The 27,888-nt window shown below is 39.9% G+C and overlaps 1 protein-coding gene across 8 annotated transcripts in view; it reads right to left on the bottom strand.

The window, feature by feature from the left end:
- ITSN2 (intersectin 2) overlaps nt 1-27,476 on the bottom strand; it is a 140,268-nt gene extending 112,792 nt beyond the window's left edge. For 2 of the 8 annotated variants that reach the window (XM_032353166.1, XM_032353170.1), the window contains exon 1: nt 27,004-27,313. The gene's annotated coding sequence lies outside the window, so the exon portion shown is untranslated. Of the gene's footprint in view, nt 1-19,614; nt 19,653-26,515; nt 26,683-27,003; nt 27,318-27,353 lie in introns of those variants that run through there. The other 6 variants (XM_032353162.1, XM_032353163.1, XM_032353160.1 and 3 more) reach the window with 6 other exon arrangements.
- Between the last annotated feature and the right edge of the window lie 412 nt (nt 27,477-27,888).

Below are 27,888 nucleotides of genomic sequence, written 5' to 3'. Positions count from 1 at the left end.
AGTAAACAAGTCCAATACCTACACCTTACATTACCTTTTGAAAAAGGAAGAAAGAAAACACTAACTTGTATGTAAGTGGAATTTCCTCCTACCTAGGAAGAGTATAGTGACAGGTGAAGTCTAAGTGTGGTAACAGGATTAAAGTTCCATTGCAATAAAGCTTTTAAAAAAATTTTTTTTTAATTCCAGTATAGTTAACACTATGTTATATTAGTTTCAGGTGTACGATATGGTGGTTCATCATAAGTATACACCTAATTACTTCACGTGGTTCACCCATTCCCCTGCCATCTCCCTCTGGCAGCCATCAGTTTGTTCTCTGTGCCCCCCAGGCGCCCCGCTCACAGGGAGTTTTTAAATGGTCAACGGAGAGGGACATAGATTTCACTTAAGACAATCAATGGTGAAGAAAAGACCGCAGCTATACCAGGGAGATCAGTTAGGGAAGAGATGAGAACAGTAACTGACACCTCATCTAAAATAGTGGCAGACGGAACAGAGCAGATGGGGTGTACTGGAATAATAAGGAAGGGTTTAAAACAGGTAGAACCCAGAAACTCATTAGATATGAGGTATTATGAAGTAAAAGTAATCAAAGTGATGACTCCCAGAATTTGTTTGTGAGACTGGGTGAATTGTGGGGTCACCAGTTTTAAGAAAAAGTGAACACAGAGGAAGTCTCATAAATATCGATATGACTGATAATTCCCCAATACAGAAATTCTACAAAAAAAGTCTGACACTTTTATTTCCCCAATTTTAAATTGTTATCAGTAATGTTAAACCAAAATAAATTAACATGCCTGCAAAGAAACTGTTTAAAGATACGTAGTAGCAAGTAGCAAGACCTATTTTATTAGGTCTCTGAGACGAGATAGTTTCAAAATGTAGAAGAAAAATCCTCCAAAAATGTTACATGCAGCACACTGTATAACTGCATAAAAGCATGTGAATTACCAGGGACAGTTTGAAGAGAAAGCATGCACTTACAAAGGACAAAGAATAGGATCCCACAGTCACAAAGCCTTAATCAGTTAGATCTAGGTCTAAAATTTAAAGATTATCTATCTAGAACTTATAGTTAGTCATCACATATCCTATGAATACAACAGAATGCCACATAATAGATACTCAGTAATCACAGGTATGATTCTGAAATAAAACCAAAGAATGAATCAAATAATATAATGGGAAGGGAGGGCAAGTGAAGCTGAAGGTACCAGTATTACAGAACTTTCTTTACCTGGGATTTAGCCCATGGTACATGGGATTTAGCCAGCCACACATGCAGGTATCATTACATAGATGTATACATGTAACATCTGATTGACTGTGGTAACATCTGACTATGGTAGTGCAGTTTGTTGGAACCAACAAGCTTTTACTATTTCATATCTGTTATGTTTATATCAATTCTCTCTGCCCTATTGTCAAATAATTACCTCATGCTTAACAATTCTACTAATCTACTTGCAGAATAGTACTTGTACAAAGAAATAACAATTGAAATTTTGAAAAATTAGACATTTTACACTTAAATCAATTTTTTAACTTTTTAAAAATAGTTTATTTATTGGGGCGCCTGGGTGGCTCAGTGGGTTAAGCCGCTGCCTTCAGCTCAGGTCATGATCTCAGGGTCCTGGGGTCGAGTCCCACGTCAGGCTTTCTGCTCAGCAGGGAGCCTCCTTCCCTTCCTCTCTCTCTCTGCCTGCCTCTCGCCTGCTTGTGATCTCTCTCTGTCAAATAAATGAATAAAATCTTTAAAAAAATTTTTTTAAATAGTTTATTTATTTGACAAACAGAGATCACAAGTATGCAGAGAGGCAGGCGGGGGTGGGGGGGAGAAGCAGGCTCCCCGCTGAGCAGAGAACCCAATGTGGGGCTCGATCCTGGGACCCAGGGATCATGACCTGAGCCGAAGGCAGAGGCTTTAACCCACTGAGCCACCCAGGTGCCCCAGTATGATTACTTTATGTAATCATACTAGCTACAATTTAATAAATGCTTACTACTGGGGCGCCTGGGTGGCTCAGTGGGTTAAGCCGCCGCCTTCGGCTCGCGTCATGATCTCAGGGTCCCGGGATCGAGTCCCGCATCGGGCTCTCTGCTCAGCAGGGAGCCTGCTTTCTCCTCTCTCTCTCTGCCTGCCTCTCTGCCTATTTGTGATCTCTCTGTCAAATAAATAAAATCTTAAAAAGAAAAAATAAGTGCTTACTATTAATGCAATACACTTCTAATAATCATCTACTATGTGTTACTATGTGTTGTGCTCAATACTGAGAGTCTAATATATTCTAGGTTGCATACAAGGAGCTTCAGAGGAGAAACAGAGGAGCTTGTAAAACAGGCTTCCAGGTGCCAGATACTGCTAAACACCTTTGATAACACTAATAACTTTCACAATTATCCCTGCAAGGCAGAGGATACTGTATTCATTTCACAGATGAAGAAACAGAAAGGCTAAATTACTTGCCAATATTCACTGAGTGATGAAGCCAGGATGCAATCCCAAACCTGTCTAATTTTAAAGGCCACAAACTTCCCTTCCCATGGGCTTTATATGCCTCTTCTTCTCTTAAATTGGGATAATAATTAATGATGAATAGGGCACAACTTCCTGAGAGTAGCAGCTCAACTTAACGGTGGTACATTTGTAGGGGAGAAGGAAAACAAGCCAGGGATATCTTAAAACACATAGGTCTCTCATGTACATAAATTAGGGGACAGCTAATTATTTCTTTCCTCTTGGTATAACCCTCTCAGAGGAATAAAAGGGTAATCAGCATCTCCCCAGTTACCTGCCTGACGCCTGTTTCAGATGTGGGCGATTGGAGTCCGCATCCAACAAACACCTGCCTCCATTCCTTAGGAGGGGTAATATGATGATGGGCACTCTTGGCAGTTTGCAGTTATCATGCAATTAGAACACTGTGTTAATTACCTATGGCTTTGGAATATTCATGTGGAAAAGAGAATATTCACGTGGAGCTTTCCTTGCACATTATAAATTAGTGGAGAACTGGCACTGTTACCTTTTGAGACACCAAGAAAACACATGTGGTAGATAGCAGGCCTAAGGCAAAGAAGAATGTTGCAAATTAATATAAAGCAAATACCACTTTAGAATTTGGCAACTACATTCATACTAAGGCAGAGAAAAGTAGAAATCCTTCACCAGAAGCAGGAAATCCTTCTTTAAGATCCAGAGGAGGGTAAGTTGTAGACATTATAAGTTAAAAAATTTTTTGTCTGTCTAGAAGAACAGTTTGAGAAGGAAACAATCACAGTACTTACTTAGTTCAAAACCCTCAACTTTCAAGATGGGAAGACTGAGAGACTTGTACAAGTTCACACAGCTAGCCAGTAGCAAAGCTGATCCTAGAAACCACATCTTTTATGTCCAATGATCTGGACATAAGAGTTCCCCAACTTGCCTGACTGTATCACTTAGGTCATTTACTAGAGATTCCCAAGCACATCATTGAGAGATGGTGTGAATTAGGGCATGAACTTTCTAAAATGATCTTATTGCTTTGAGACCTTCTACAGAGCTACTAGTTTTCTTCCAAAACACCTTATTTCACAACTACAAGTTCAAGCCCAAACTTGTTAGTATGAAACACGGTTGAGTATGAAACATAATTCAGAACCTCACCTCAATCTACTTTACCACATTCATCTCTAGACATGTTGCCTTGATTCAGCTTTTTTCTTTTTTAAACAATGATGCTTTTTCACTCCCCTATTTCTTTGTAAAGAGCTATTCCCCATCACATTCACACTTTTTTCACATTCTTCAACTCTCAACTCAATGACACATCCTATCTGAGAGACTTGTGTCCTCCCAGTTAGCCACAATCTCCTACGTTGTCCACCATATTTGTTCGTCCCACTGTAACTTCATTTATTATACTGTATTTCAGCTGCATGTTTCACTTGTTCTGAGCAAAGACTTTTTTTTAGGCTTGGTGCCTAAACCAGACCTCCCAAAGACAATGTTCAATAAAGATTTGCTGAACAAATGAATTGGGTAAATGAGTGGGATGGGTAAGATAAACAAAAACAAAGCAAGGGAAGCATGGAGCCAGGCACCGCAGAACGGAATATACAGAAAAGAAACCCTAAATGACTTCCTTGAAACCCTGCAGGTACTAGGCTCTGGATTTTAGACCAAATCATCCTTTGCAACGTGGTCGATCCACAACTTTTTCTTCTAAGTATACTTTTAGAGACAAAGTTTTATGGCCTGTTGGTTTCTGAAGCTTTTACATTGGGACAGAAAGACTTGGGTTTTTCAGTTATACTTATCATGTTCGTTAAACATTGTTGAGCTTAAATAAATCTGACTGAAGGTCTGACATTCAAAAGCAAGATAATCAAGTTCCTGAAGGCCTATCTTATATAAAACTTTCTCCAGTGCCTCCTTCACTTCACGTGCTATGTACAGAGAACCAACTCTCCAAACTTACTGATCAGTTGGAGAAAATGTTCCTTCCTCATCTGATTCCAAAGGAGATCAAGGTCGGTCCCATGAGAGAATGACTGAGGCAAAATTACTTACTTCTTTACAGTTTCTGCAGTAGAAGGAAATTTACAGTGTACAATACGTTCTCTACACCTGTTCCCTGTCTAGCCATCCCTTCTTTCATTCATCCATTTGTTTAGTTACCAGACATTAATAGTCACTATAATAAAAGGATTTGAAGAATGTTGTAAGAACCCAGAGGACAGAACTACCACTACTAAGGAGGTGAGTTAAACTAGGGCACATATCACAAAGGAGGTAATATTTGTGTAAGAAGGCTCTAACGTGATTATGATGGCAAAGTAAGTCGGTTCCATGCATTCTCAGAGTGAAAGACATTGTATAGGTGCGTGGACAGGCACTGATACAGAGAAAGGAAAAGCACCTGAATCTAAGGGAAAGATAGGTTGAAAGGAAAGTACATAGCCTGTATCACAGTAGAGACTTTCCTATTCAAAAACAGTGTGATTTGAGAGCCATGGGATTTCAAAGAACTCACTTAATTTTAATTGTTAAAAGACACCGTAAGAGACCCAATAGTTTTAAACTTGGCTCCTTGCAATTCTAGAAATTTCAAAGCGATACGATAGGTGTGGAATAGGTAAGAGGAATGCAGGATTGGAAGAGGATACCAACTTCAATGACAGGAGCTCCGTTTTTGTGTTTCACATACTAAGGCTTCTCTATAATATTTTATCTGATGATTTTTTCTTAAAGAATTAAACAGCATACTGAATTTCAGCCCCTTCACTTTAGAAACAATTAAAGAGAATCCAAAGAGATTAAGTAACTTGCCAAGATCATACAATTTAAGCAGCAAAGTGTGTCATGTTATTGATTTTGAATTTCACTGTGCAAGTCATGGAGAGACCGTATTTATGCAAGACAGACACTCAGTTTTGGTAGTCATCAGGGACTGGAAATAGTTGTCATCATATCAGTGAGTGACTTTATCCAGGGAAAGCATATATAAGAAACAAGAGAAGAACCTGATCTTTTAAGGGCAGATGAAGAGAATTCTGAGAAACAATACAGGAACTGAACCGGACGTGAGTATCTTGAGACACAGACACCAGTTATGAGTGACTGATGTAATCCAGATGGTGAGAATTTTAACTTGGACAATAGAGAAGCAGCACTTCTGAGCTAGAATGGACAGCATTTTCTGATCAGCTAAATGCTGCTGATGAAAGAAGAGCATCAAGATAAGTTTCTCTCTTGGGTGACTGTAGTGGTAATACTAACCAAGACAAAAGCTCTAAAAATGTAGAAATTTCAGTATTAGATTTGGGGGGTGAGCAACAGAACGTTCAGTTTTCAGCTTACTTAATCTGATGCACTTACAAAGACATCCAGGTGGAAATGTTTAAGAGATGGTAAGGATTCTGCCCAGGCTGCAGACCAGATCTGGTGGCTATCATGGATTGGGAATAGCTGTAAACAGGTCAGTAAATGAAATTATCCACAAAAAGCATGTACAGGAAAAAGGAGAGGAATGATCAGAACAGAGGTTGAGAAAAAGGAGAAATCACAACATAGAGGAAAGAAAAGCATTTCAAAGAGATGATGGTCATAATTGTCAAATGTCATAGAAGTCAAGACTAAGCCATTAGTTTTAGCCATCTGTGCAGGTAATGGACTGTAAGTCAAACTGAAGCAGACCAGCAGTAAAGTGTGACTCAAGAATATGTTGTTAAAGGAGAGAGGAAGAAAAGGGGGGAGGGGGAGGGGGAGGAGTGACAGGAGGTTTCAGGAAAGAGGCACGGTTATCAGGCTTTCCTGTTAGATGGGAGAACAAAACTATTTTTAGAGAAAGATGAACAGATTTAATTTCCAAAAGGAGAAGGAAAGGAGGTTAATTAATAATGAAAGCTAGAGTCCAGAGAAAGCAGACAGCTCTAGAGTATAAAGCTAGAACATGGAGCACACATTTCTGGTTCTGGGAATATAGGACAAAACAAAAAGATAAATATCTTTATAGATAGTAAAGATTAATAAAGACACATATAAGTTTGGAAGCAGAAGGAAAAGGAGTTGAGAAAGTACAGCTTTTCTTCGGGCCCAGACATCCAAAGGGCAGGGCTGAAAACAAACGCTTGGATCTCCTGGGCTCTGAGGTGGCTAAGCACACATTTCTCTTCTCTTCAAGCAACAAAAGAAGGTCTCATGTAAATATGTTCCCATGAGTCACCCAGGTATATGAATTTCAGTTGTGTTCAACTAGCTATGCTTTATACATGGGAACATTTGTTACCCGAATGAATATAGGAGAGTAACATTCTAGGCTGAGGTAATATGTGCAAAAGCGGAGTGAGGAGTGTGGTCTGGGAAAATTGGTGGTGGTTTATTCACATGAAGTAGTGAAGAGCTTAACAATGCAAGGAACTATAACAATAGCTGTAAAAATGAGAATTATATTAATACCTAGCTGATAGAAATGAAAATTGGCACAGCTACTCTTCTGGAAAGGAATCTGGAAATGAACTTATTTATAGCCTGCCTTCTCCAAAAAAGAACTAAAGCTCATGCAAAAGTATAAAAACCTTAAATTAGGGCGCCTGGGTGGCTCAGTGGGTTAAGCCGTTGCCTTCGGCTCAGGTCATGATCTCAGGGTCCTGGGATCGAGTCCCGAATCGGGCTCTCTGCTCAGCAGGGAGCCTGCTTCCCTCACTCACTCTCTCTCTCTGCCTGCCTCTCTCTCCGTCTACTTGTGATCTCTCTCTGTCAAATAAATAAATAAAATCTTAAAAAAAAACAAAAAACAAAACATTAAATTAAAAAGTACATAGGTAAATGAAGGTAATTAGAAAATAACTTTTGCATGTTTGACATTTTTCATAAATGCAAGTTGAAAAAGAAAACTAGTGCATCTGACTTGACCACTGGCTCTCCCTCACTGTTGTCCCCTACAATCACCATGGCAATTCCTTAACTGCTTTCACACCTACCTCACCATCCCCTCTCCACCATTATTCCAATACTTCTTTTTTTTTTTTTTTTAAGTGAATCTTTTTTTTTTTTTAAAGATTTTATTTATTTATTTGACAGAGAGAGATCACAAGTAGACAGAGAGGCAGGCAGAGAGAGAGAGGGAAGCAGGCTCCCTGCTGAGCAGAGAGCCCGATGTGGGACTCGATCCCAGGACCCTGAGATCATGACCTGAGCCGAAGGCAGCGGCTTAACCCACTGAGCCACCCAGGCGCCCTATTCCAATACTTCTTGGTGAAGTCAAGTCTCCCCACAGATGATCCTACCCACATCCTGTCTTTGACCCCCGTATTCCAAATGTCTTATCCTCCATCTTATCTTAGCTGGGCACTCCCAGGTCACACCCTAGGCCTTGTTATCATAATGACTGCACTCCTCTGTAACCCACTTCAAGCCTCCCACTCTCCCTTCACCAGAGTCTTGATCAACAGCCCATTTTCCCTAGTTCCCAGACTCCAGAAATTCTTTAACTCTACCAGGACTTACAAACTATTGGTCTTGGCAAATTTTCACTGTCTCTCATTCTTCTTCATGCCCTAACATCAGCTTCCTTTGGTCCTAATAACCCTCCTTACCAAAATTGTAAGTCGTTGTATGCATCCCAAAGTTCACTCTCTCCTCTTCCTGTATATTATGCATCTAGTAAAACCCCACTACTATTTCATGGCCACATGAATGAAGGTGTTGACTGGCGTCACTTTAAACTCCTGACCACTAACTCCCACCAGACTGACAAGTCCTAGCTCACCTGTTCCCCCCACCCACCACCACACTTCCCTCTCTCTCTCACTGTTCCAGACTCGTAACATGTGTCATAAAACTCTTCATCCAGATTCTCGCCTTTTGATTTGAAGGCATTTTTTACTATACCAACTTCTTTATTTTCATACCAAGATTTGTCAATCTTTTCTTTTATGACTACTGAGTATACAAATCAGGTTAATTATCCAATAGAGAAAGGAACAAGAAAATAAATTTCAGAATATCACACATGTATTATAAATGATAATTTCAAGGCTATAATAGGTAATGTTTGTGATATAAAGTAAATTTTTTAAAAAAGATTTTATTTGTTTATTTGACACAGAGAGAGAGACAGCCAGAGAGGGAACATAAGCAGGGGGGAGTAAGAGAGGAAGAAGCAGGCCGCTTGCCAAGCACAGAGTCCGACACGGGGCTCGATCCCATGGCCCCACAATCATGACCTGAGCCAAAGGCAGACATTTAACAACTGACCAACCCAGGCACCCCAATATAATGTAAATTTTTTAAAAAATACAAAATTCTATGGGGCGCCTGGGTGGTTCAGTGGTTGAGGCCTCTGCCTTCGGCTCAGGTCATGATCTCAGGGTCCTGGGATCGAGCCCCACATCAGGCTCTCTGCTCAGTTCCTCCTCTCTCTCTGCCTGCCTCTCTGCCTACTTGTGATCTCTCTGTCAAATAAATAAATAAAATCTTTTAAAAAAATTAAAATAAAATAAAAAATAAAAAATAAGAAATTCTAGAATATGGATACAAATATTCAAAATTATAAATGTGCATGTAAAGGATTAGAAGAAAACCTCTTAAGGGAAAGAACCTTATCTTTATGAAGCACCTAATGAGAGTCTGACAGACTAAATGTATAATATACATTCAATGAATAATATTCATCAATTTCATTTATAATAGCAAAAAACTTGAAACAAACCCATAAACCTGAAAATAGGAGTATGGTTAATAAATCATAGTCTATCTACCAGGTAAATATAAACACCGGGGCGCCTGGGTGGCTCAGTCGTTAAGCGTCTGCCTTCGGCTAAGGTCACGATCCCAGGGTCCCGGGATGGACTACCTCAGGTTCCCTGCTCTGTGGGAAGCCTCCTTCTCCCTCTCCCCTTGCTTGTGTTCCCTCTTTCGCTGTGTCTCTATCAAACAAATAAAATCTTTTTAAAAATTTTTAAAAAAAACATAGCCATTAATACTTATGAAAATCATCGTAACACAAAAAATTCCTTCCATGTAGTAAGTAGACAAAAATCTATACTGATTGCAATTATGTAAAAATCATATATGTATGTGTGTATGTTATAAACAGATAGATACTCTAATTAAAAAGCATTAATATACTGGGGTGAATGGGTGGAACAGTCTTGGTTTTGGCTCAGGTTGTGATCTCAGAGTCAGGGGATCGAGCCCTGCATCCAGCTCTGCACTCAACTCAGAGTCTGCCTGAGATTCTCTCTCTCTCTCCCCCTCCCTCTGCCCCTCCTGCTCATGTTCTCTCTCTAAAATAACATTAAAAAAATTAATATGCAAAAAAAATTAATATGCTAAAATTGCTGACTTAGGTTGAAAGGCTGTGACTGATTTTTTTTTCCAAGTTTTGTTGCTATTTTTTAAAATCTCATATGAACTGCACATACCAAATGTCAAGCAATTAGGTGGCTCAGTTGGTTAAGCAGCTGCCTTCGGCTCAGGTCATGATCCCAGCGTCCTGGGATCGAGTCCCACATCAGGATCCTTGCTCCGCAGGGAGCCTGCTTCACCCTCTGACTCTGCCTTCCACTCTGTCTGCCTGTGCTCACTCTCGCTTGCTCTCTCTCCGACAAATAAATAAATATAATCTTAAAAAAAAAAAAATAGACAATTTTCAGTAATTCAAAGAAGAGAAGTCTATGGTAAGTTTACCTGTCTTTCAAAAACCAGTAATGTCTTCTATGGAGATTTTTTTTTTCCTGACACCAAGTAGGTGTCCAACAATTCACTTCTAACTCTAACCACTTAGAGTTATGTAGTCTCCACAGGTTGAGGCCTTAGCTCAACCAGCTGGCTATTAGAGGTTCCCATGATCCCCTCCATGGGTTTGATAATTTGCTAGAAAAGCTCACAGAACCTAGAAAAAAATTTATTTACATTTACTGTTTTAATATAAAGGTTATAAATTCAAGGAGAGCCAAATGGAAGAAACACACTGGGCAAGGTATGGGGGGCAGGACATGGAGCTTCCATGCCTTCTCCAGGCATGTCACCCTCCCAGCACCTCAATGCATTCACCAACCTGGAAGCTTGCTGAACCTCACTGTCCTAGAGCTTTTACAGAGCTCAATCTCTAGTGCCCACCTCCTCTTCCTGGAGGTCAGTGGGTGGGGTGGAAAGCATCCTCATCCTCAGGCTATCTAGAGGTACCACTGTAAGCCTTATTAGCATACCTCAGGTGTGATGGGAAGGGGCTTATTATGAATAAAAGACACTCCTATCACTCAGGAAATTCCAAAGGTTTTAGGAGATCTGTGCCAGGCACCAGGGACAAAGACCAAATATGTTTTTGTATTCTACTATTCGATCTTTCAACACAATAGCAAATATGACCCAGAGCCTTGCTCTTGTCTATATCTTAGTGTATTACAAACAATATTAAGTAAAAAGTCTGTTTTACCAAAAACATGTAACTAAAATTACCAATCTCTCAAACCCTGCCATGCTACAGTGCTAAAAACTACAGAGGAGAAGTATACTCCTTCACACGTACCCTGCTGCAAAGGCCTAAAGAGCCTGGAATCCAAAAGCAATGCCACACCCAGAAGGTCCTGAGTGGGAATGGCTTCCATCTGAGACTGGTAGTTTCTTTCTTTCTTTTTTTATTTTAAGGTTTTATTTATTTGACAGACAGAGATCACAAGTAGGCAGAGAGGCAAGCAGAGAGAGAAGAGGAAGCAGGCTCCCACTGAGCAGAGAGACCAAGGCGGGGCTCGATCCCAGGACCCTGAGATCATGACCTGCGCCTAAGGCAGAGGCTTTAACCCACTGAGCCACCCAGGTGCCCCTGTGACTGGTAGTTTCTAAATTCAATCCAAACATATTCAGAACAAGAGAGTAAAGAAAATGAAAGCAGTAGCCAGTGGGAACAAAAGCAACCATCCATTTTCCTATTCTATCAGTCTACTTTAAGTTTTGGTTTTTTTTTTAATATCAATGTTTCAGTTACTGGAAAGTATGCTATCAGTGCAGCAAAAATAATGCTCTTAAGTAGAACATCCTAATCTATTAAGAAAGCAAATATAAAATAGTAGAATGAGGATTTTAAAAGCAAACTCCAAGTTCTGACAGGGAGAAAAACTACCATAAAAAAGTAAGATAGAAATACTCTAATGTGGAATTAGTCCCACTAAAACCAACAGTGTTCAGAAAATACCTATCTCTAATCAAAACAAGGACTCACTTCCCTCGAATACTTCAAAAACACAAATTTATAAATTCTCTTCACCAATCCGAGTTCTTTAATTTTTAGGAGTCATGGACTTAAAAAATCTGGCAAACCTATAGTTGCTCTTTCTGGAAAAAAACACAAATGTATAAAATGTAGCATACAATTCCAAAGGTTTTTCAGACCTGTCAAGCCAATGTGAAGATTTTCAGAGAGTTCCTGTTTTCCATAGCTAAGTTTCTTAATTATAAATATAGTAATTCCCACTTTTAAAAATACATACAATACTAGAGTAGAAAAGAATCCTTCCACTATGTATTCCATTCGTTTTCAAAGTATTCTAACTGTGGCGCACCTAAGTGGGACAAGGGACCCAACCTAACCAACCACCTGCTTCCATTTTCCAATAGAAAAATAACTCCATGATGAAGAATTATACAATGCAACAGTGGCATAAGAGCAAAGTGGGCAAAAAAATTAAATTTAACATTGATTCTATAATTACAGCTAATTCAAGGACAGCAATTGGAACTACCTCAAACTTAAGATAATACCAATGCTTGCACTGAAAACAGTATTTACATTTGAGTGTGGGTTTACATTGTAGGCATTTTTCAATGCAGCCAAAGTATTGTATAGCTAACAGGTTTTTTTAGTTAGTTTGTTTGTTTGTAAATATAAGGATTTTACTTAGGGCTTTGTAATTTTTAAAATTTATTTTCAGTGTACCAGAATTCACCACATCCAGTGCTGTTTGTTTATGCACCACATCCAGTGCTCCATGCAATATGTGCCCTCCATAATACCCGCCACCAGGCTCATCCAACTTCCCACCTCCCTCCTCTTCAAAACCCTCAGATTGTTTTTCAGAGTCCATAGTCTCTCATGGTTCACCTCGCCCTCCAGTTTCCCCCAACTCCCTTCTCCTCTTCCTCTCCCTGTGTCCTCCATGTTATTTCTTATGCTCCACAAATAAGTGAAACCATATGATAATTGACTTTCTCTGCCTGACTTATTTCACTCAGCATAATCTCTTCCAGTCCCATCCATGTTGATACAAAAGTTGGGTATTCATGCTTTCTGATGGAGGCATAATACTCCGTAGTGTATATGGACCACATCTTCCTTAGCCATTCATCCGTTGAAAGGCATCTTGGTTCTTTCCACAGTTGGGTGACCATGGCCATTGCTGCCATAAATATGGCGGTACAGATAGCCCTTCTTTTCACTACATCTGTATCTCTGGAGTAAATACCCAAAATGCAATTGCAGGGTCACAAGGAAGCTCTATTTTTTAATTTCTTAAGGAATCTCCACATGTTTTCCAAAGCGGCTACACCAACTTGCATTGCCACCAACAGTGTAAGAGGGTTCCCCTTTCTCCACATCCTCTCCAACACATGTTGTTTACTGTCTTGTTAATTTTGGCCATTCTAATTGGTGTAAGGTGGTTATCTCAATCTGGTTTTGATTTGAATCTCCCTGATGGCTAGAGATGATGAACATTTTTTCATGTGTCTGATAGCCATTTGTATGTCTTCATTGGAGAAGTGTCTGTTCGTGTCTTCTGCCCATTTTTTGACATGATTATCTGTTTTGTGTGTGTTGAGTTTGAGAAGTTCTTTATAGATCCTGGATATCAATCAGCCTTATGTCTGTACTGTCATTTGCAAATATCTTCTCCCATTCCCTGGGTTGCCTCTTTGTTTTGTTGACTGTTTCCTTTGCTGTGCAGAAGCTTTTGATCTTGATGAAGTCCCAAAAATTCATTTTCACTTTTGTCTTCTTTGCCTTTGGAGACATATCTTATAAGAAGTTGCTGTGGCTGATATCGAAGAGGTTACTGCCTATGTTCTCCTCTATGATTCTAATGGATTCCTGCCTCATGTTGAGGTCTTTTATCCATTTTGAGTTTATCTTTGTGTATGGTGTAAGAGAATGGTCGAGTTTCATTCTTCTACATATAGCTGTCCAATTTTCCCAGCACCATTTATTGAAGAGACTGTCTTTTTCCCACAGTATATTTTTTCCAGCTAACAAGTTTCGTAAAAGAAAACTAAAATAGAGCCCTCAGTAGGCTCTAAAAACTGGTTAATTTTAGTTTATAAACACTAAATTTCAGTAATCCTTAGTACCTCAGATTATCAGTAAGTATACTAACACAAAAATCTAGACTATGGACACAAAATAACAGTAGCTCCTAAGAAACAAGAAAATAACTTTCATTTTAGTTTCATATTCATCATCATATTCATCAGGAAAAGTCTGCTCACCTGCATGTGTCTTGAACCATACTGGAGAAACAGTAACCTAATCCAAAAATTTTCAGCCATTTTCCACCATGATTCTGTGTAATAATAGCTCATCAGTAGTATAAAATCGAATCTCCTAAATTGGATCCCTCATACATTGCTGGTGGGAATGTAAAACGATTCAGCTGCTTTGGAAAACAACTTGGCAATTTCTCAAAATGTTAAGCATAGGTTACCATATAACTCAGCTATTCTACCCCTAGGTATGAACCCAAGAAAAATGAAAACCTAAACCCATGTCCACACAAAACTGTGTATACAGATGCTCACAGCAGTATTCTTCATTATAGCCAAAAAGTGTAAACAACCCAAATGTCCATCCACTGATGAATGGATAAACCAAATGTGGTATATCCATATAACAGAATATTTAACCATGAAAAGGAGTGACTTATTCATATATGCTATAACAAAGACACACCTTAAAAACATTATGGTTGCGAGAGAAACCAATCACAAAAGACCACACATATTTTATGTTCCCATTTATATGAAATGTCCACAATAGGCAAATTCATAGAGACCCCAGAACCTATGCTTAGGACTGGGGTGGTGGGGGAATGGAAATGGGGCTAATGGATAAGGGGGTTCTTTCTTGGATGATGAAAATGTTCTAAAATTCGGGGTGCTTGGGTGCCCCAGCTGGCTAAGAATCTGCCTATGGCTCAGGTCATGATCCCAGGGTCCTGGGAAAGAGTCCTGCCTCAGGTTCCCCGCTTAGCAGGGAGTCTGCTTGTCCCTCTCCCCCTCCCGTCCCCAAACCCCACTCCTGCTCTCTCCCCCCATCCCCTCAAATAAGTAAATATCTTTTTTTTTAATGTTCTGAAATTAGTCACTTGTGTGGCTCAGATGGTTAAGTGTCTGCCTTCAGCTCAGGTCATGATCCCAGCATCCTGGGATCAAGCGCCCCATCGGGATCCCTGTTCAGACAGGAGCCTGCTTCTCCCTCTCCCTCTACTGCTCCCCCAGCTTGTGATTTCTCTTTCAAATAAATAAATAAAATCTTTAAAAATAATCTTTAAAAATGTTCTAAAATTAGGTATTGTTGATAGCTGCACAATTCTGTGAATGTAATTAAAACCACATAATTGTAAGCTTTAAAAAGGTGAATTTTATGGTATGAATTATATCTCAACAAAACTGTTACATTAAAAAAAAACTAATCTCTTTCACGTTGCATATGAGGTGTTTTACGGTTTATCCTCTGCCTATTTTCCTAGTGTTAGAATATGTTCCCACCTTTATCTCTGCCCCATCTTATTTCATTCCCCACTCTCTGACCCTATAGAACTACCTACCCTCCTGAGTGATACTTCCACTTATAAAATCTTCCTTTGCTACATTCCTGTTTAATCTTGTATATATCTCCATTAAACTACACACCACCCAGTATTATTAACTTTTATTTTCATGCCAACCACATCTATGACATGGTGAACTCCTATGAATGTCTCTTCATCTTCATATACCTAGTGTCCAGAAGTCAGCCATGTGACTGGTACTAAAATATCCTTTAAGAAACCTAAATGCTTTGACTCTCAGAAGTTAGCATTCTTTCAACTGCAGTGAGGACAAGAAGGCTGATAAATTTGAACTTTGAAAGGACGTCAACCAACTTGTGTTTAAATCCCAGCACAGTTACTCCTTGGCTTTGTGGACTCCATGTGACAGCTTCAACTTCCTAACCTCTAAGTGTGGATAGTTGTACCTAAATGCTGGGTTGTTTTAAGGCTTAGATATAATGTCTGCAAAGCATCTGGCACACAGAAGGTGCTCATAAATGATGGCTATTACTATTATTTCAATGCTATTTTTAACACAATAGTTATCTTGATTTCACTGAGTTGGTGCAACAAACTAAAGTTGTACCAATTACTGATAAGAAGGACATACTTTTTCTCACTTTCATATCTGAGGAAAAGGTTACTATTATTTCTTTCTAAAGGCTTAGGGATCAAATACACAAAACATGCTGAGACTTAAAAAACTTCAAAGATAACTTTCCTATTCAAAATTAGTTACTAGTTCTAATTCTGCAACTTAGCATTCTCTGTTTAAGATGTTTAAATATAAATTTTAAGTCTGATTTTTTGTAATTGTTAAGCTTAGCCTACAAAGAATCAACTAATAAGCCAAGCAGGTATATAAGAACAGAAACAGTAAACTAATACTGAAGTCGTTGCTACTCCAATAATATTGCAGATTTAAATTAAATCACTTTTAGAAGAACTAGTCAACAACTCTGAATAAGACAATTCACCCACACAAAGGGGGAAAAAAAGCCACCTAAGAATAGCTTGTGACTCAGCCCGCACTGCCGTAAGGAGAAGGTGGTGGGTGCCGGCTATTTGGTCTGTTCTCTTCAGTCTCATATCAAGGCTAAATACTGAAACAAAACCATTTACTTGTCTTGAATAAGAAGAGGGAAACATTCAGATAAATGTTTCACCTTCAAGTAAAATATCACCTCTCTGACAAAAAAACAAAACAAAACAAAACAAAAACTAAGTTCTAACACCACTCAAGAAAACTCAAAGGGAAAAATTAAGATTCATCTATATAAATATTTTAAATGTTTGCTGAAAACAAAATTTAAAGATAAATGGGGAAAAAACAAAATAAATATGATAGTCAATATTTTTAACGTACAGAGAACTATTAAAGTAGATAATGAAAACTCTAAGACCTCAAATAGCTTTGCAAAGGGGAAAAGAAATTGGGTAATAAATGTTAACATCATGAATAATCAAGGCAGTGCAAATGAAATTTTGTTTTGTTTCTCCCAAAAAACTTATTTAAAACAAAACAAAACAACAACAAAAACAAACCTTGGCTGATTTGCAACAATGAGGATGGAGCTAGAGTGTATTTTTTTTTAATAAAGTGTATTTTATTTTTTAAATACAATATATATTTGAGAGAGAGAGAGTAAGAGAGAACATGAGAGGGGAGAAGGTCAGAGGGAGAAGCAGACTCCCTGCAGAGCTGGGAGCCTAATGTGGGACTTGATCCCGGGACTCCCCGCCCAGGATCATGACCTGAGCCAAAGGCAGTCGCTTAACCAGCTGAGCCACTGAGGTCCCTACTCGAGTGTATTATGTACGCTAAGTGAAATAAGTCAGTCAGAGAAAGACAAATATCATATGATCTCACTCATGTAGGAATTTAAGAAAACAGATGAACATATGGGAAGGAGAAAAAAAGAGAGAAACAAGCCATAAGTAACTCCTTTTTTTTTTAAGATTTTATTTATCTGAGAGAGAGAGAGCATGATGGGGAAGCAAGACAGGCAGAAGGAGAGGGAGAAGCAGACTCCCGCCAAGCAGGGAGCCCAGTGCAGGATTCCATCCCATGACCTAAAGATCACAACCTGAGTAGAAGGCAGACGCTTCTCAAGACACTCAATGAGATGCTCAATGACTGAGCCACCCAGGCACCCCACCATGAGAGAAGAAACTGAGGGCTGACGTAGGGAGGTGCATGGGGGATGGGCTGACGTAGGGAGGTGCATGGGGGATGGGCTGATGGGTGATGGGTATTAAGGAGAGCACTTGTGGTGAGCACTGGGGATTTTATGTAAGCGATGAAGCATTGAATCCTACTCCTGAAACCAATACTGACTATATCTTAAATAAATTTAAACAACAACAACAAAACCTTGACTAAGAGCCAGGGCTAGCAAAGGTGAGGGAAGTAAGTGCTACAGACATAACTCATGGGAATGCAAACTGGTATTGCTCTTCAGAAGACAGTCTGAAAACATACACCAAAAACCCTACTAATGTTCAGAGGCAGTGGGCCAACTATTTCACAAAATATGATAAATGGAGAAAATGTGTATATATTCACAGCATTTAATAATTAATACAGAAAGAGGGGTGCCTGGGTGGCTCAGTGAATTAAGCCTCTCCCTTCGGCTTGGGTCATGATCTCAGGGTCCTGGGATCGAGCCCCACATCAGGCTCCCTGCTCAGTGGGGAGCCTGCCTCCCCCTCCCGCCTGCCTCTCTGCCTACTTGTGATCTCTCTCTCTGTGTCAAATAAATAAATAGAATCTAAAAAAATAATAATTATTATTACAGAAAGAAAAAAAATGAAAGTAAGACGAGTGACAGCAATGGGGAATACACTGAACCATGAATCATGCTGTTACTTAAGTCAAATATCAAATTCATAATGACATCTAAATTTATATCTCAATAAGCTTACTTTTAAAAACACAAGTTCAGCTACACCATGTAATAACATGGAAACTGGTTACATTTTTATAATTTATGATATAATGTGCATCAGTACGAAAATAATAATAACAGCTAACAATCACTGAACACTTGGCACGTTCCAAGCCTGACATTTAGGTCTTTACATGTTATCATTGACATCATTATTATAATAGGGCCATCCTAGAAGGGTTTGACGCTCAGGGCCAGCCACCAACTGCACAGCTGGCTCAAGATAAATTACACTCTAAAGAAGGCCTCACTGTAAACAATTGCAAAGTTCCCTTAAGAATGTTAAAAAATTTTTGAAACTGCTGTTTCAGGAAAGAAAGGTACAGTGCCCCAGACATGCTCTCTTCCCTCCAGGCATAGCCTAGGTCAGCAGCCCCAGCTAACCTAACCAAAGACAGGCCTGATTATTACTGATATATTTATAAAGAATTTATTATGAGATAACCATGCTAAACATACATTATCTCTTCATCCTCCTGACAGCTCTAAGGGTAAGTATTATTACGAGATCTCCACTTTTTTTTTTTTTTTATCAGAGAGAGAGAGGGAGAGAGCGAGCACAGGCAGGCAGAGAGGCAGCAGAGGCAGAGGGAGAAGCAGGATCCCCGCTGAGCAAGGAGCCGAATGTGGGACTCGATCCCAGGACGCTGGGATCATGACCCGAGCAGAAGGTAGCTGCTTAACCAACTGAGCCACCCAGGCGTCCCGAGATCTCCACTTTTTAAGGAAGGACAAACCAAAGTTCAGTGAGACTGTTAGACTCATCAAGCTAATAAAAAGCCAAGCTAGAACTAAAACTCCACGGAGCAAAAGCCATGTTATTCTTAACTACCATGCTGTACTATAAAACACACAGAATATATATGTAAAAACAACAAAAAAAATAAGGTGGGTAGGAGACACCAAAATGTGATTGTTATTGGCTGTTGGACATGGAATAACACAACATTTTAGCCTACTTTTTTCCCCCTTATTTTACAAAGTTTCTTTAATCAGCATGCATTATTTTTACAATAAATATAAGTTACATAATAAAAAATAAAGTTAAATTGAATGAGAAAAGGATTTGGAAAAATATTGAAAAACAAGTTATATTAATAATACTCAAAAGCCCAGCAAAATTAAACTAGTAAATTTAAAGAAGAATGTCTCTTAACAAAATTAGAACAGAAATGTAATGAATGCTGGAGAGAAAAGGAAGTGAGATCTCATCCAATGCACTAAAAGGGAGAAGTGTGACTAGAACCCCAAATCTCCAAAGACAACAGCTTCACAGTTGTTCTCTCCCCTAAAGCTCTGACTTCTGGGGGAAGCTACCAGCGGACCTACTCCATCAGTTCACCAAACTTCCCAAAGCATTTCAAAACCTTACCAGGATTACATCAGGACCCTCCAACTTCCTTCATTACGCTGAAAACAAAAAAAAGGGGGGAAGTCAGAAGAGAAACTGAGCAAGAAGGAATATTCTGAATACCAGAAGAGGTATACTGGACTGAAAGGGGGATCTTTTTCCTCAGGCCTTCCCAAAGGCAAAGTTAATAATCCTCAAAGTCACTCTAGGTAAATTGCTTTTCCCAGAAGGGGAAATACCCAAGTCGGCTTTCATTCAATTTGTCTCTAGGCCCCACCCCCAAACCCAAGGTCCTTCTAAGCCCAGTTCCATTGTTACTTCCTCAGTGTTAAGTTTCTCTACTTTATATACTTGGAAGGTGGATTCCCTTCTTGATAACACCAACATCGTAAGTACCTTTAATTCAAATCGACAAATATTTACCAAGTCATCACAGGTATAACACCTGGATAAGATGTGTAAGAGCAGGAAATACAGAAGGGGAATAAGGCCCAAACTCAGAATTCTATATAGGTGCTATAGGTACAAAGGACAGAAGACAGGCACCTAACTTTGTCTTAGAGAACTAGAAAGTTGTTAGATGAGCAATCCCAGAAGAAACGACTCCTCAACTGAGTAATGAAGAACTAATCAATAAGTATCACCCATAGGCTAGAAAAGGAGATTTTTTAGGACTTGGGAACAGAAATAGGCAAAGACACAGAGGAAAAAGCTGTTTGAGAATTAAAAGACAATGTCAGAGGACTTTGTAAATGGGGCTAATAATAGCACCTATCCCATAGGAATGTTTTAAAAATTAAATGAGGGAATAATGTATCAAATAAGAACAGTGCTGCATAAGGGAAATACTATACAAATTCTATTATCATTGATAAAAATCTAAAAACAAAACTAAGAAACAAACTTGGGAAAAATTATACTTATATGGCAAAGAGGTACTATTCTTAAAATACAAAGAATCCTTAGAAATAACTAAGAGATGAAAATGCTAAAAAAGTGAGAAATGGTAGAGATAAATATTTCTCAAAGAAAAATCTTTAAAAGTATAACTTCAATAATAAAGAAAACAAGGTGGTCTTCATCAAATTAGCAGATGAAAAAAAAAGCCAATGTTTCTGAGGATGTGGTAAATAGGACTGGTATCACTGGTAGGGGAAAACTTTGGTACTGACAAGTTTTTCTAGAAGACAATTTGGCAGTAAGTTTACACTCACAGATGTGCACACAGATACAATTACAAAGATGTTAACTGTGGTACAATATAAAATTTTAAAAATAATTACGAAATACTTTAATGCTATTGAACCAATATAAGTCCAGTTCACATCCTCTGTCTACCAATTATTAGCTATGGAATCTTGGGAAAATTACTGAACCTATCCTTGTTCAATCTTCTCGACTGTAAAATAAATAAAATAAAATAAATAATAACAGAATAGTTCTTACGGAGAGGCTGAAAATTAAACAAGTAAAAATACGTAAAGTGTCTCAAAAGTAACTAGAATACAGTGAATGCTCAGTACATATTAGACATTATGAATGTTCGGTGATAGCAAAGCAATATAATTTAGCTAATAAAATTACACTGCAGATAAATATACAATAAAATAGAACCATGTTTTTGATAAATGCTAGCAAGCTAAGAATATATAATTCCATTTTTTGCAAAGAAAAATTTCTAGAAGGATATCTACCAAAATATTAATACTGACTATTTCTCTGGGTAATATGATTATTAATGACTATTATTTTCTTCTTTCAATTTTCCTGTTGCTTTCCAATTTTCCAAAAGAACATATATTAGTCATAAAAATGGTATAAACAAAAAGCCTACAGGATTTAAAAACAAACATAGTATGCCACTTTTAGGAAAAAGAAAATGAAGATTCTATTCTAAACCATTTGACAAATCTGCTCTAGACTCATGCTGTGCCTGAGGTTTGTTGTTCTGGCTTACATTACTAGAAAACAGAATATTCACAGGTGTGCTGGGTGCAAACCAAATAGTAATATTGAAATGATGGACATTTACGTTAAATACAGTGATGTGAAATATTAAGTTTACTCCTAAAACACACAGAATAATCTTTTCTCAAATCTTGAATTCCTCAATAATAACTTCAAATAAGGCAAATTTACTTCTCTCAATTACCCCCCACACAACTGCCCACATATTCCCTACCCCCATTTTCTACCTTGCTTTTCTCCATAGCCCTAGCAAACTCTAACTTCTAAACATTTTATTGTCTCTCCTCCCTCTTGAATGGGAGCAGCACCAGGGCAGGAATTTTTGCAGATTTTGTTTACTGCTTATATACTCATTGCTTGGACCAGTTCCTGGCATGAAGGCACTCAATATTTGTTAAAAAGAGTTAATTTGGGGGGCGCCTGAGTGGCTCAGTGGGTTAAAGCCTCTGCTTTCGGCTCAGGTCATGATCCCAGGGTCCTGGGATTGAGCCCCGAATCGGGCTCTCTGTTCAGCGGGGAGCCTGCTTCATCCTCTCTGTCTGCCTGCTTCTCTGCCTACTTGTGATCTCTGTCTGTCAAATAAATAAATAAATCTTTAAAAAAAAAAAAAAAAGAGTTAATTTGGTACCACGATTTATGAGTAACTTCTGTTTGGTTTAATTCTTTAAAGATGAAAAATGGTTGTTGATAATAAAGAAAAAGTTAAACCAGAGGACAGAAAACTACGAGAAAGGGGGGCTTTTTTTTTTTTTCTCTCACTGAAGTCCCTAGAAAGACAAAGATGACAAAGACACAGATGACAAAGTCAACCTGATGAGGAAAGCAATAACAAAGTTGTATTTAAGAGGGAGCTGCAGCATATACTTTCTCAAGATAAGATTACCACCATGCTACAAAAACTATAAAATCCAGGTACTAGAGAGTAATGTTCAGAAAAAGTTTTGGGTTATCTGTATTTAGTCTAAATGGCTCTTGACATCTCAACCATACAACTGACTCAGCTATAAAGGAGCCAAAATCTCCAAGTCAGAATCATAGAATGAGGATCAGGACCAGAACAAAAGACAGGGAAAGCCTTCCAATATGGAATGTCTCGGCAGCAAGACAAAAATCAATTTGTAAGCTGGAACCTCACTGGAACTTTGGCAGAGGGAAAGCCTAAAATGCCCCTAGTAAGGAGAAGGTAAATGGAAATTAAACCATAGCTTCTGTTCTACCGTTCAGGTTTCCAGGACTTATCACAATGTTAGAAAGTGCCACACATGCATCTCAGCTCACATCATTCTCTGTTAATCTTCAAGTTTTCACTTATACTCACGAAAATGTATTTCATGCTCACTAAAAAGTAAAAATACCAAATAATACATATGCTAGGAAATTTATTAACTTGACCTACTTAATTCTTATATGTAAGCACTCATTCTTAATTGTGAAGGAGGGCAGCAGGGTGATGTAAAATGTCCAAATACCTACGCCAATGTGTTTAAGCAAAAAGAAAATGATAAAGCCGTAGTTATCAGTGTCCTCCCAACTGTCAGAGTAAACCCTGCTGGGGTTTATCTACACGGACTCTGTAGTTTGACATGGCCCACCGTTCTGGACCATTCTTCCCCTCCCCCCCATCCGCCTCAAGTCAAGTGCTCTTCACACTTAAAAGTACACATTATTTAAGCACCTGGATTCAAAGACTTGGAAGTGATAATCCAAAGCAGTAGGGTTTTTTGCAGATATAGATATTTCCTTCCTGAAATTTTTTTCAGTCACTAGGTAAAAAGACCCCCCCCCCACCAAAAAGCATTAAGCTAGTTTGAAATTTCTCACGGAAGCTAGTTGGAATAATGGCACCTGGGCACTCATACAAAGCAGCAGTCACTGCAAAACACTTTATATCACAACACTATGACAATACATTTTATAGATGAGAAACAGCAGCTCAGAGAATTAAAATCAGTTGCTCAAGGTCATACAGCTATTTAGTTAGCAGGAGGTTTAACTTGAAAGCCTTTATTTTATCTACTATGGTTACAAGGAAAATAAGTGAAATTTTTATTAACCACATATACTTTTCTAAAATGAATATGCATTAGCTAAGAAAATAATCTAGAAAACATAAAACGGTTGCTTAAATGAGAGACAAGTTAAATGTCTACTGTCTGGTAATTGATCCCTAAACGTCTCCCATAACCACTGCTGAATAACTTCACAAGTAACTAAATCATTCAGTGTCCTGATAGAGCTGTGAAATGATTTTTTAAGTGAATCTCTCAAAATAATACTATACATCTGCAAATGAAATATGCTGCCCTCTTAGAGTTGTATAAATACCTTATTTTTTGAAGCATTCACTGCCCTATTTCTGCTCCGTTTCCTCCCCTCCTCCCCCACTTCCTCTCTGCCTTAAGATCCTTTAAGACAAGTTCAGTTCCTCCTTCTCAAAGAATACCTACAAATATGCAGTCTACCCAACAGGAATCTAACATCAGTGGCTGTCCTCTGTCATCAGTTGCTGTGCTCTGTAATTACAGAAGGGTAAGAAGTAAAAAATGAACTAAAAAAAAAAAAAAACAGCATTCCTGATGCACCTTCATCTTTAGATCTATTCATTTACATAATTAATTCTAAACGTTCTTATTTCTCTACTTCACACTTGGAATCCTGCCTTTAACAATTAGTACATGAAAAAAAGTCTGCCTTTTCTTAGTCTTTCTTCAAAAATAGTTATTCCATAAAAAATTTTTCCATAAATAAGTTATTGAAAAGATCAGAATCAAAAAAAAAAAAAAAAACAGGAAAGAAAGAAAAGCAAATGCAGATAGGAATAAGTATACCACATTTTTAGTAAAATAAGTTTAAGTGATATAATTTAGCAACATAATTATTCTGAATCACTTCTGGAATTTGTTCATAAAATGCTTTACAAATAAATATAGTATATAAAAATGCTAGTTACTTATCAATGGACTAACATGTATTTTCATTTGTTTACTGTAACAACAAATATTTATCGAATACCCAAATCACTTTTTTTTTTCTTTTCCTGAACCAAGAGGAGTGATAAAGGCACAGATGCTAAAGTTAGAAGGACCTTGGTTTGAAACCTGGTTCTTGTACTTCTTAGCTCAGAGATGGAGAGTAATCAATTAACCTCTACATTAGCATTTCACTCATCTGTTTGACAGGAGAAAAAGAACTACTCCTACGGTACTGCTAAGCTTCAACTGATTATGCAAAACAGCACACCGCCTAGCATGTACTAAGTGTTCAATAAATCACAACCACAATAGCAAATATATTTTAGTATTGAGGAAAGTATGTGAAACAGATGGTCAATAAATGTTCTTTTCATCTTACTAGAAAGATGGAAATTTGTGAAACTGTGTATTAAAGAGACATTAAAAATAAAAATCTTAAGGTTATGAGGAAAAAAATTCCACCAAAAAAATCCAAGATGTGTTAAGTATGTATGGTGAAATGACTAAAAAATAAAGATAAGGAAGAAAAAGAGTTGGATAAAGAAAATCCTGACAGGGGCGCCTGGGTGGCTCAGTGGGTTAAAGCCTCTACCTTCGGCTCAGGTCATGATCCCAGGGTCCTGGGATCGAGCCCTGCATCGGGCTCTCTGCTCAGCGAGGAGCCTGCTTCATCCCCTCTCTCTGCCTGCCTCTCTGCCTACTTGTGATTTCTATCTGTCAAATAAATAAATAAATCTTTAAAAAAAAGAAAGAAAGAAAATCCTGACAGCTCCTAAATGTGGGTGACTGGCATACAGAGATTCCTTATACTATTCTTCTTTTTGCAAAAGTACAATTTTGGGGGGTAACTGTAATTGCACTCCCAGAACATGCCTAATACATTTCCTCATATTCAGAACAGACTGGGATTTTAGCCTTGAGATCTGCTGAACAATGTACTTTCCTGCTCAATAATTCAGGATAGGTCAAGTTTTTTCAGACAATTCTACCTTTCATTATAAAGGTGAGCAGAGGAATAAATGCGTTAGAGCATTAAGAAATACAAGCTTTTCTGCTGCTCATGAATATTACATTAAAATAGCAGCAATGCACATTTTCCCACGTCCTTGAAAAATATGGAATTGTCTGTTTTTAAGTTAAGCTTTTAAATACAACTTCCACCTTCTACACTTTTGAAATTACAAGAGATGTATGTCAATCATATCTCAAAGCTGGGGGATGGGAGCGAGAAATTACTAGAGAATGTTAGACACAGCCAAAGAAACCTAAAGGTATGCACATCAGAGATGCTACTGCCTTTAAAATTTAAGGGACATTATTATTGATTTATTGCGTTTAAATTTTATCACTAACAATACAGCAAACAAGGACAGGGAAAGAGGCAATTAATTTTCTTAAGAGGCTTAAGAACTTAACCTCCAAAGTCTATGCCACCTAAATTAAGCTGACGAAAACAACACAAAATTTCAACTCACACCTAGCCTATCTCTGGGTAAGCAAGTAAACTCTAGTAAAAACAAACTAGTGCATTTAATAAAGCGATCATTCTGTGTTAACCTTAGTTCCTAAAATAAACTGGTTGGCTCTATCAAACACATTCCTAATTCATAATTAATTCAAGTCTCAAATGAAGCAAACTTGCCATTGGCTATCGTTCAACGACAAAGCACATGATTAATCACCCAGATACAGCACCTTTTTACAGAATGCAAAGGCGTCTGCAGTTTCAGCCTCTGTTTACCCATTCACTACGCACACGCAGGAGTCTTTAAAAATAATAACAATAATGATAAGCAATAAACTTTACTCTGGCTTGGGAGATTACACCTTTCCGTGCTTCCTGTACACCCTGGAAGTCAATAACGCTCAAGTCAAACGGTAACATTTCCCAACTTTGGTTTAATGCGAGCGGTGGACGCCGAGCATCCTCCCACTGGCCGCTCGTGACTCGGGCTACTTTGACGCACCGGGATGCGGCTCACCTGACATTCCGCGCCAGCCATGACCAAGGAAAGCCAACTCGGCCGAAAACACAAAAATAAAAATAAGGGTCCCAGGGTCCCCGAGGAAGCGTGCGACTGCCCCTAAAGGCCCTCTTGGGCCGGGACCGCGAAAACGAGGGGCCACGCCGCCCCCCAGCCCCCGCCGCCGCCGCCGCCGCCCTCAGAGGCGTCCGCACCTGCCAGGAGAGGCCGGGGCCTGGGGATCCGCCGCGCGGGAAGGGGCGACCCGGCCCCGGCCCCTCGGCGTCCGCCCCTGCCCCGCCGCAGGAGCAGGAACCGGGGCCGGAGGTTTCCGCCCGGCGCCGCCAAGCCCTCCAGGGGCCTAGCCCCGGCTCCCGAGGCGTCCGCGGCGGCCGGGGCGCGCAGCCGCCTCCCCGCCGGGCCCGCCGAGCCTCCCCGCGGCGAGCGCAGCGGCGCCCGCACCTGCCCCGCGCCCTACCGCAGCCCCCGCCGGCCGCTTCACCCACCTGGCGCCCCCGCCGCGCCTCCTGCACGTCACAGCGCGACCCCGCGCCCCTCGGGACCCGCAGCGCGGTCGCGGACGGACGCCGGGAGACCCTGGTCGGCCACCGCCGCCGCCGCCGCCCGGTTCGTCGCCAGGCCGCCCACAGCGAACCTGTTGCGCAGCCTGTCACCGGCGCTCGGGCTCCGCGGCGCCGCCTCAGCCCCACAACAACATGGCGGCCGCGGCCTCCGCAGGAAGCCGGGGGGCGGGGAGGTAGGCGACGGGCCGGGCAGCTGACGGCCCGCCCGCCCCGGCCGGCACCGACTCCCCCACCCTCGGGAACGCGAGGTTGGCCCGGGCGCCGCTCCTCACCCCCAGAGTCCTGGGGCAGCCGACCCCGCGGGCCTGGTGCCGGCGCACCTCTCGCCCCTCGGGGAGGCCCTGAAGCCCCGCGCCCCGCAGCCCTTTCCCGGAGCAGCGGCGGCCCACCTGGCTCCTCCTCCCCGAGGTGACATGTTGAGGTTGGGTGGTGCGTTTCCTGCCACTGCAGAACCCCCAAGGTTTCGGGGAAGGCCTAGCCTTGTCGGACACATGCCTGTTGCACCCCACATGGGGCTCTCTCCGGAGCCTTCTCTCCCTCTAAGGTTAACTCCGCTGATGAGAGAGCTGGGATTCTCCTGGAAAGGGGATGTGAGGCAGGAGAAGGAGGTCATTCTCGCCCTTGTTTATGGGTCTGGTACAGTCCTCAGAAGGACTGACCATAGCCGAGGGTCATCCATTCAGCATTCCTCACTTTCCTCTATACCATATAAAAAAGGCCAACAAGGTAGGGGCCCGCCTCCACTTGGGAGAGCATCCACCCCATAAACTCTCACGAGCAATAAGACGTTCATCTCTCCCCAAATCC

This window comes from Mustela erminea, chromosome 7 (assembly GCF_009829155.1).
Source record: "Mustela erminea isolate mMusErm1 chromosome 7, mMusErm1.Pri, whole genome shotgun sequence".
Taxonomy (NCBI): Eukaryota; Metazoa; Chordata; class Mammalia; order Carnivora; family Mustelidae; genus Mustela; species Mustela erminea.
This window is presented reverse-complemented; position numbering and strand designations above follow the sequence as displayed.